This window comes from Cricetulus griseus (assembly GCF_003668045.3).
Source record: "Cricetulus griseus strain 17A/GY chromosome 1 unlocalized genomic scaffold, alternate assembly CriGri-PICRH-1.0 chr1_1, whole genome shotgun sequence".
Classification (NCBI taxonomy): domain Eukaryota; kingdom Metazoa; phylum Chordata; class Mammalia; order Rodentia; family Cricetidae; genus Cricetulus; species Cricetulus griseus.
In genome coordinates, this window is record NW_023276807.1 from 187,435,449 (window position 1) to 187,445,873 (window position 10,425).

General features: G+C 43.8%; 1 long non-coding RNA gene across 1 annotated transcript; it reads right to left on the minus strand.

Moving 5' to 3' along the window:
* Window positions 1–858: 858 nt before the first annotated feature.
* On the minus strand, window positions 859–8,946 carry LOC107979141. Its single transcript, XR_003479882.2, has 3 exons — window positions 7,804–8,946; window positions 6,077–6,179; window positions 859–1,228 (listed from the first exon to the last, which is right to left on the minus strand). It is a non-coding gene; the product is annotated as an uncharacterized LOC107979141 (long non-coding RNA).
* Between the last annotated feature and the right edge of the window lie 1,479 nt (window positions 8,947–10,425).

Genomic DNA, 10,425 nt, shown 5'->3' on the forward strand with positions numbered 1-10,425 from the left:
GCAAGGAGACAAAAAGCTTCCTAGGGGACAATGAGAGAAACTGTGTGTTCACAATGAAACCAGACATCTTCTCTGCCCTTGGTACTCACGTTTATCCTTCCTTCCACTTACTCAGGCACGTCCTCTCGGCCATGTCCCCATAAGATTAGAACAGGTTAGAGACAGCCCCAGAAGATGTCCTCCAGACCTCATGCAGGCTGACAGGGAACCAGACGCCAGACTTCTGTGGGTGGTGGAGACTAGCTCTAGGATCAGTTATGTGTGGCATGCTCCTAAAATAGACTAACTTTAAAGTGTGACAATGTTAATTCTGTTTTAGTTTCTGAGATAGAGTTGTGTTCTCTCAGCAATGTGTTGAGAGCCTGGGTTGGGCAGTGCTCAGATTTAGGGTGGATCTTCCCACCTCAAATGATCCAATCAAGGAAAGTATCTTACAGGTGTGCCCACATGCTTGGGGTTGGGTTGATTACAGATGTGGTCAAGCTGACAGCCACTGTGCCTCCCACTGGATGGTTAGAGGTGCTTCTATGAACTATGATCAAACAGCCACCCTGAACCCGGGAGACCTGGGTTACCCTTCAGTTCATGGCTGTACACTCCACCTTTTAGAACGTTTCTAACCTGTTCTAACCTTATGCAAACACAGAGGGACATGGGGACCTGGCAAAGGGGACACTCCCAAGTAAGTGAAAGGAAGATAGATGTGAGTAGTTAGGGCAAAGAAGAAATCTAATTTCATTCATGAACACATGTTTTCCCTACATTGTCCCCCAGACAGCAGGACACAGGAACAAGTGGTGACAATGGCATTGGTTTCCTAGGAAAGCACGCAGGACAACCTATTGGAACGTAAAGAAGTTGTTGTTTATCACTTGTGTTTATTTTTGTCTCCTTTAAGTGTTTATTTGTTGTGCTATTACATGCATCAAATCAACACAAATATAATTGGCAAATTTTAAACATAAACATATTCAAATCCAAGTTTTTAAAACACTATTAGGTAGGGCTATGTAATCACAGATTATGAGAAGTGACTAGAGAATAGCCTGGCTTACAAATATCCTTCAGGCTGGGAGTGCTGAGCCCAGCAGAAGTATGTTCACAGTGTCTACTTAGTTAAAACAGGGCTTTTGTGGGTCTTTCTGTTCCACAGTGTAGGTGCAGGTCCCTGGGTGGAATATTACCTGGCAATCCATTTGCTTGAAGTACTCAGCCATGTAAGTTCTGTCTATTAAAGAAGAGAAGACATGTTACCAGTCAAAGGACACTTGTCTATTCAACCCCAGTGTTCAAACTTGCTCTGTGCAAGAGGACCCCACATTCCAGTTGCCTGGGGCTCCCCTCACCAACTTAAGGGCTTCCTCAGGCTGGAATGTCCAAGTGTAGACTCTGGGTATCTGTACCTGCCTGTGCAATGGAGTCACAGAGACCATCCCTGACGCTGGGAAGTTCCCACAGGCTCAGGGGCAGGTCTGGGTGACTCTGGGACAGCAAAGCTTTTTTACTAGCCTTGCCCTTCCCACCCTCTCTATTCAAGGAGTGGTCCACAACAATGGTGCTGCACTGTGCAAAGGGAAGGGTGGTCCCAGTCCTGTGTGGTGTCTACTTAGGAGAGGAGCTCACCCACCAACAGGAGCAGAGAGCCATCCCAGGCCAGGATGGTGGAACCCAGGGAGAAGCCACTGGATGCAAACCTTCCTGGGAAAACCCAGGGCACATGTCGGGGCACACACAAAGTCATTGCCTTTGAAACCCACTATAGGCCTGGGATTTAAATTGTCCTGCCAGAGCCTGGCATAATGACACACACTTATATCCCAAGCACTCTTAGGCAGAGGCCAAAGGCTCAGAAATGTAAAGCTAGCCTCAGATACATAGTGCATTTGAAGCCAGACCGTGCTGCACAAGATCTTGTGTCTCAGTGGACGGCCCAGCACTAGTGTGTGGTCAGCACCAGTTGGAACTTAGTGAGTACTAATAACAATACTACTTTAAAAAGAGGATGTGAGGTAAAAAGGACGATGGGTTATTGTGGTCTTGAGAAATTTGGAGGGGGTTGGTGTGTGTATTTGTGTGTGTGGGGGGGTGATGGTGGATATGATTCAATTACTTAGGACACATGTATGGAATGTTCTCCTGTTAGTTTTGAGGGTTTACCCAGTCTCTGTGTTGGACATGGTTGTCTGTTTCTCATCTGGTATTTTATTTGTTATTTTCATAAAGTGTATGCTTCAATAGAGTCCGATAAAGAAGGCTCTCCTCCTCCATCCTCCATGTAAAGTATTCCATTAAGAACTTTCTTGGTATTCTTTTAAGTATTCCATTAAGAACTTAGCTTGATTGTTATGAATTACTTTAATTTGTTTTTGTCTTATAATACCCTTATTCTCCATCAACTTTGAAAGGTGACTTTTCAGGGTATATTATTCTTGTTTTACAGGTATATATGTCCAAGCTTGAAATGTTTCATTCCATGCTCTTTTGACATTTAAGGTTACTGATTAAAAGTCTGGGGTGACACAGAAATAGCTGCCTGAACAAGGGGGAGCACGTGGACCCCAGACAGCACGGTACTGATCCAGACCCCTGAACGTGGATGTCAACGAGGAGGCCTCGGCACTCTATGGGACCTCTGGTAGTGGATCAGTATTTTTCCCTGGTGTAAGAAGGGACTTTGAGAGCCCATCCCACGTGAAGGGATGCTCTCACGCCCTGGACACATGGGGGAGGGCCTAGGCCTGGCCCAGGATGATATTGTGGAATTTGGGGAGCCCCCTGTGGAGGGCACCACCCTCCATGGGGATCGGAGGGAGTAGGGAGTAGGGGGCATGTCAGACAAACTAAACTTCAAAAAAAATCTAATTAGAAGAGATAAAAACAGGTTGTAGGCCAGGAGTGATGGCCCATGTTTTTACTTCATCACTTGGAAGGCAGGTAGGTAGAAGCCAGCCTGGTCTACACAGGCCAGCCAGGGCTACATACTGACACCCTGTCTGAAACAAACAACTGCCAGACAAATATGAGCAATACAAAAGTATAGGCTGCCATGACTCATAGCTTGATTTGGATACCTCTGATCCTACATGTACACAATGTGATATGCATGTTTGTGTGCACAAGTGCACACATACACACAATGATTTAAATGGCATTTTAAAGTGATTAAATGCAAATAGCACTCTATTTTTGCTAGTGTGAGAATTTCTAAGGCACTTGGTCAAGTTCTGACTCAGAGGCAATGTTGGGAAATGTTACTTTACACAATGCCTCTGTGAGTTGGCATATAGCTCAGTGGGAGAATGTTTGCCTAGAATGAAGCTGTGTTCAATCCCGGCACCACTAAAATAAAAACAAAACCATGCCTGTCTATGCAAAACACAGATTGAAGCTGACTAACAGGAAGCTGTCAGGTGAATTTGGGAGGCTGGGAGTGGAGTGGCCAGAGCAGCAGGTGCTTTGGGGTCCCTCCGTTCAGGGACTAGACCTCTAGCATCCACAAGAACCCAGCAGAAACCATCTGCACAAACTTTGCACTATCTCCAGGGCAACCTGAGTGACTGACAAAGCAGCACAGGACTCACATGCATGGTGCACTACAGGTCATCCCTCTGCCTCACATCTCCCTGCCTCCTGCCTGTGTCTAGACTGAACTTGCTCATGCAAAAGGTTATAGTGGCCATCAGGCCAGTTTCTGGAGTAGCACCAGGTCACTGGGTACATTTTCATGTCTTCCAGAACCTATAGAGATGAATAATGGTAACAGCCAAGTTTCAAAAACAACTAATCCCAAAAAAAAGAAAGAAAGAAAAAGAAAAAGGAAAGGAAAATAAGGAAGGAAGAAAGAAAGAAAATCCAGAAGCAACTCAAATGTTCAATAATAGATGACTGGATGATTCTAGAATATGATATACACATAATATATTATGGGCCTTGGAAAGGAAGGATGCAAATCAATTTCACACAGTCTGAATGAGAAAATTATGCTAAATGAAGGAAATTGATCTCTTATGGACAAGTATTATATGGTTCTATTTACATGAGGTTCCTACCTATCCTACAATGATAGAGACAGAAAGGCGAATGATGCTTGGTTGAAAGGGGTGGACAGGAGAATGAACTGAGTGATGGATATAGAATTTTAGACTCTTACTTGGGATTTATGTTTTTTTTCTTGGTTGTTTTGTGTATGTGTGTGCTTCTGGTGGCGCCTGTGGGTGGCATCTGTGTGGGCACAGGGGTCAGAGGATTGAGCATCCTGCTTTGTAACCCTCCACTTTATTCCTTTGAGACAGGGTTCACCTGAACCTGGAGTTAGGCTGGCAGCCAACAATGCCAGTGAGTTTCCTGTCTCTGCACCCTGAAGTGATCAGGGACAAGAGGGTGTCTAGCCATGCTCAACTTTCCATATGGGTCCTAGGATCCAACTCAGGTCTTCATGCTTACCTACAAGAGCTCTTGTCTCCGTGAATCATCTTTCCAGACTTTGTTTGAGATAGTTCTACTTGTTCCCCAAACTGGTCTTAAATTTATGAACTTAAGTAGTCCTCTAGCCTTAGCATCCCATACAGCTAAAATTGAAGGCATGTCTCAGCCAAGCTCTAGAATTGAGGCTTTGCAAGATGCAAAGACTCTGGAAATGAGTGATGTTGAGAATTGCACAACACTGTGAACTGCATCCTTAAAAATGGCTACAATGCAGCTGGGTGGTGGCAGTGGCCCACACCTTTAATCCCAGCACTCAAGAGGCACAGGCAGGAGGATCTCTGTGTTTGAGGCCAGCCTCGTCCACAGAGCTAGTTCCAGGACTACACAGAGAAACCCTGTCTTGAAAAAAAGTTACAATGGCAAATTCTGTATTATGTATATTTTATCATGAGATATAGAACTGAAACCTACCTTATACCCCACTCAACATAAAAAAACAAACATAGAAGGACAGACTACAGCCTCTGGGGATGGCAATGCTTTACTGCAGGTGCATCCATTATAGTAGCAGAAACACATCCTGTTTAGGGAATATTGATATTAAGACCAGCTTAGCACCTAATTGATCTAATAAAAAGTTGGATGGCCAATAGCTAGGCAGTAGAGGGATGGACAGGGTTGGCAGGCAGAGAGAGTAAGTAAGAGGAGGAATCTAGTCTTGAGAGAGAATGAGTGAGAAAGAGAGGGACATTCCAGGGACCAGCCAGTCAGGGAGCCACCAGCCAGACACAGAAGAAACAGGGCAATAGGACATACAGAAAGGTAAAAAGCCCTGAGGCAAAATGTAGATGAAGAGAAACAGGTTAAATTAAGCTGGAAGAACTAGTGGGACAAGCATAAGGCCAAACACCATAACTAATAATAATAATAAAAAAGACCGGCTTAGCATGGGGGGGGGACATATGGGAAGCCCCCTGCACCCCCGTGCTCAATTTTGCTCTGATCTAAAACTGCTCTTAGGGCTGAAAGTACAGATCAGCTAGCATGTTTGGCCCTGAGTTCAATAAGAGCACCATCACACACACACACCACACACACACACACACACACACACACACACACACACACACACACACACACACACGACTGCAGTATATGTATGTATATATAAAAGAAATCAATATAGTTTGGGCTCAAAAACAGCTCAGTGATTAAGAGCACTTGCTGCTCTTACAGAGGACCCAGGTTCTATTCCTAGTATCTACATGGTATTACACAAACATCTCCATGTTGTTGGGAATCCTCTGTGTGGCCTCTGTGGAACACACACACATACACATAACTAAAAATAATGAAAAATTTAAAAAAGAAACCAATATAGCTTATAAGTTTGTTAGTCAATAAATTCTGACCTTGTAGACAGATGCAAACATGTCTCTGCTTCTGCTGTAATGTATACATCACACCCAGGGTACTGGGGAGACTGAGGCAGTAGAACCATTTGAGCCCTGGAGTTTGACAGCAGGGAAACGTAAGAAGACCTTGTGTCTAAATGAGACATAAAGCTAAAACTTAAAAGTCCCCAAAGGACTGGGTTTTGAAAAAGAACAGATGTCCTTCTAGTGTCCCCATCCCAGTGGTTGAGACTTACAGCCTGCAGCAAGAAATCTTGTCTTTTCTACAAACACAGCGCTCACAGTTCTTCTCCCAGTAAGAGTTGATGGGGTGTTTGTCATTATCAAGATCCACGCATTCTAAAAGGATGCACATAAAGTTGCCATGTCACACAACAGGAACAAAGCTTGTCAGGACATCAAGTCAGCCACTGGCACATGACAACAGGCAATTGTAAAGGTGCCAGAAGCAATGCTTCATTGCTTACCACGGCTAAATTCTAGCGCACTGCAGTCCATTCCTCTGGTGGTTTATAAGCAAACTTAAATTCTTCTAGATTTTACTTCAAAACAGATATGAGACCAAAATAAGGCCTTCCTTTTTAATCCAATAGAAGTGGCTAGGGGACCAGCTTGTTCTTGCTGCTTATCCTGAATCAATTCTTCACTTCTCTACTGGCTTTGCCTTGTGTCAGTGGTTCTCAATGCTGGGTGCACACATGAAGCATTGTGGCTAATTAAAAAACACCCACAGACTAGGTTTAACTCAGTGGTAGAACATGTATCTTTAATGCACAAAGCAAGCAAACAAACATCTCTGTGTTTGCGCCTCAACCCAGAATGATGAAATCAAAGTCTTTGGATGTCAAGTCCATAATACTACCTTAATATTTTATTTCATTTTGTTTATTTTTTATATTTTGGAGACAGAGCCAACTGCATCTCAAGCTGATCTCAAACTCCCTATATAGTTCAGTTTGCCATTTAACTCCTGATCCTCCTGCTTCTGCCTCACAAGTTGGGGTTGACAGGCATGTGCCACAATACTCAATTTATGCTGTGCTGGATACTGAACCCAGGACCTCATGCCCTCTATACAAGCACTCTACCAACTGAGCAGTATCCCATCCCACTGACTTATTATTTTAGACTCCTCATGTGATTCAAGTGTCAATCAGGGCAAGCACTGCTGCTTTAGCTCTTTGGTGGTCCAAGTGTGCTTAAAAGACAGCAGCATCAACACTGAATATAGACTTTTACATCCGCCATCAGCTCCACTGAATCGGAATATGTCTTGGACAGTGTGGCTCAGTAGTAAAGTGCTTATCTGTAGTGTGTGATCCCAGTACTGCCCACCCCCACAAAGCACTGAAAATCCACATTAAACAAGATCTCACTGGTGGGCATACACATTAAAGCTTGAATGCTGCTTTTTAGCCCTGGCTGCATGTAAGAGTCAAAGAGCTTTGCATGTGCAACTGTACCCCAAGAGATTCCTTGTATAACTGTACCCCCAAGAGAGTCCTACTGAACTAGTCTTTGATGGATCTCGATTTTGCTAAGTCTTAATGCTCTCTAGGCTAGTGGTTCTCAACCTGTGGGTCACAACCCCCTTGAGGGGTCCCATAATAGATATTTACATTATGATTCACAATGGTAGGAAAATTACAGTTATGAAGTGGCAATGAAATAATTATATGGTTGTTGGGGTTACCACAACATGAGGACTGTATTAAAGGGTTGCAGCATTAGGAAGGTTGACAATCACTGCTCTAGGTAATTAGAATTGGCAACAACCTTTTTACAGTTGAGGCAAATTGAAATTCTTCATTTTATTGTTTCTGTGTGTATATATTCAAAGACTTTCATTTGCAAGCAGGTCATATCTACTAGGTATAATGGTATAGAAAATATTTTAAAAAAACAAAACAAACCAACAAAAAACAAAACAAAACAAAACAAAACAAAGACTCCCGAGACTCACCATCAGATGGTTGACCTGGAAGAAATCTATATATATAGCAGTATGCATTGCATGAGGTCACCCAGATGACAAGGATTACGGTGAGGCTGTCCTGCAGGGCTTCCTACAATGTAAAGGTCAGGGCTGGAAAATGAATGATTCACTATGGCAACCCTTGATTGAGTGTCATGTACGAAGGTCCCTGATGGGGTCTAGGAACAAGTGTTGAGTGTGATGCTTCCACCTTCAGGCTTAGAATAAGACACATACAGCTTTGCAAAAGGGTGCTATAGAATAGAGTCATATATCACAGGGAAATAATGACAGTGGGCTGTTTATTGAAAAGGTAGTTTGAGAAACCCTTGCAGACAAGATGGCTTTTTAAAGAGATTTATTTTATGTGTATGGGTGTTTGCCTACATGTAAGTACGTGCACCACATATGTGCAGTGCCCAGAGAGGCTGGAAGAGGTCATTGTAGCCCTTGGAACAGCAGTTACAGACAGGTGTGAGCTGCCACATGGGTCCTGGGAATGGAACCTGGGTCCTCTGGAAAAGCAGACAATACTTTTAACCACTAAGCCATATCTCCAGTCCAGAGAAAGGGGTTTTTTAAAGGTGTTTTACAGAACACTTAGAATTAAATGGACAGAAATGAGGATGGGAAAGAAAGGTTTATGAAGAGAATAAAACATGAACAAGAATATAGACAACGAAAAATACAGCTCTGGAGCAGAATTAGCTGCAGATATGACTATAATATAGGTAAACATCAGTGTGAAACCAAGATAGGTGTGGCCAAGACCTGCAGATTGCAGGCATTGGGATGACATTGCCACGGCCTGTCTGATGGTTGAAGAAGATCTGGACTACCACGTCCCAATCACAAGAGCATTGGTAAAGGCTATGTAAGTAACAAGTGAAGCTGGGAAGGTGTCAAACTCAGAAAACAACATATGAAGAATTTCTCTATAGGAATGGAAAACATGAAGTTTTAGAAAAATAGCAAGAGCAATAAAGGGACACACACACGAAGAGAGCAATAAAGAAACCACACACACACACAGAGAGAGAGAGAGAGAGAGAGAGAGAGAGAGAGAGAAATAAAGGAACACACACATACATGAAGACAGAGCAATATAGGAACATACATACACACACATGAAGACAGAGCAATAAAGGAACCACACACACATACACACAAAGACAGCAATAAAGAAACATTACACACATGAAGACAGAGAAACAGGCCCATAGGGGGAAGTGATGAGCACAAGGGGCATTTCCATGGCAACAGTGTCTCTGGAGCAATGGACAAGTGTAACTTAAGGCCACTCACATTTCACTTCTAACATGATCCTGCCAACAGCCCAGAGGTGAAGGCAGACCCCTGAAAAGGCAGCCCAGCTCACTGTAGTGTGAAAATGGAAGACCATGCAACACCCAAGCGAACAGGTGACTGAGAACACAGAGGTTCACAAGAAAAACAATAACAACAAAACTCAAAACAAAAACTGATGAACTAGCAAAGTGGGAAGAGAAAGCAGGGGCAAGGGACCCACTATACACTGTGAAGTGCAACTAACTCTGCAGGCTGCACAACAGCCTGGGTGCCGTGATTACTGTGACACAGAGTGTGACCTGGAACTCACAGTGTAGCCCAGGCTAGCTTTGAACTCAGGGCAACCCTCTTGCCCCGCCTCCCAAGTGCTGGGATAACAGTCTTAAGCCACCACACCTGGCTAGGAAGGCATTTTGTGACATGTGGTTGTAATAGCTTTCTTTTGGGGGCCTCCTCTGTTCTTCTACAGTGATATCTATCCAACTTAAAACTATAAAAAAAAAATGCATGAATCTTTCCGAAAGGAAGAAGGAATAAAAAAGAAATCAAAACCACCACCAAAAAAATACTGCTTGATATTTTTTGACACATACCAACAATTAAAATTCACTGATTGTTTATTGTTTTTTTCAGTCTTTATTTCACACCCAAACCAGCTTGTTGATGACTGCTTCACCCTTAGATGGAAAGAATACTTTTCCATGGTAAGGTGATCATGGAAGTTTAGATTTTGTTTACCTAGTCACTTAAAAGAATCAAGGAGTCAGAGTTACATCCCAAGGCTTGTGGGTTGTGCAGGACTCCTGAGATTCCTGAAGCTCCAGGAAGACATGCAGTCCTGAGACACTGGTGGATGGAACTCACTCTCGTTCCGGTCCCCCTCCCCCTCTTATGTCTTTGTCTCTGATCCCACTGTGGCAGGGTGCAGCTAATAGCATATTCACAGTGCAAGTTCACTGACTTATACTGCTGTGTCTTGTGCTCTCCCATGGGAGCCCACAGGAAGGGACCTACACTGTCTGCTCACTGCTGCTTTCATGATCATATAAACTCAGGGAGCCCGGGATGAAGATCATGCTTGAAGATTCTGCTTCAGTGGGTCTCCAGGCTTAGGATCAATGCTCCCAGGTGATGCTGAGATCCTAGGCTGAAGACTACCCAAGTCCCCTCTCCCTGCTTTCTGTTCTGCTCTCCTCCCTTGCTGCAGACAGTAGCCCTGATGCACGTGGCACAGGAGAGTGAAGGAAACTGGCTTTTGCTGGGGTTTCTAAGTGGTATGACTTTGTGACCAGCTTGGATGAA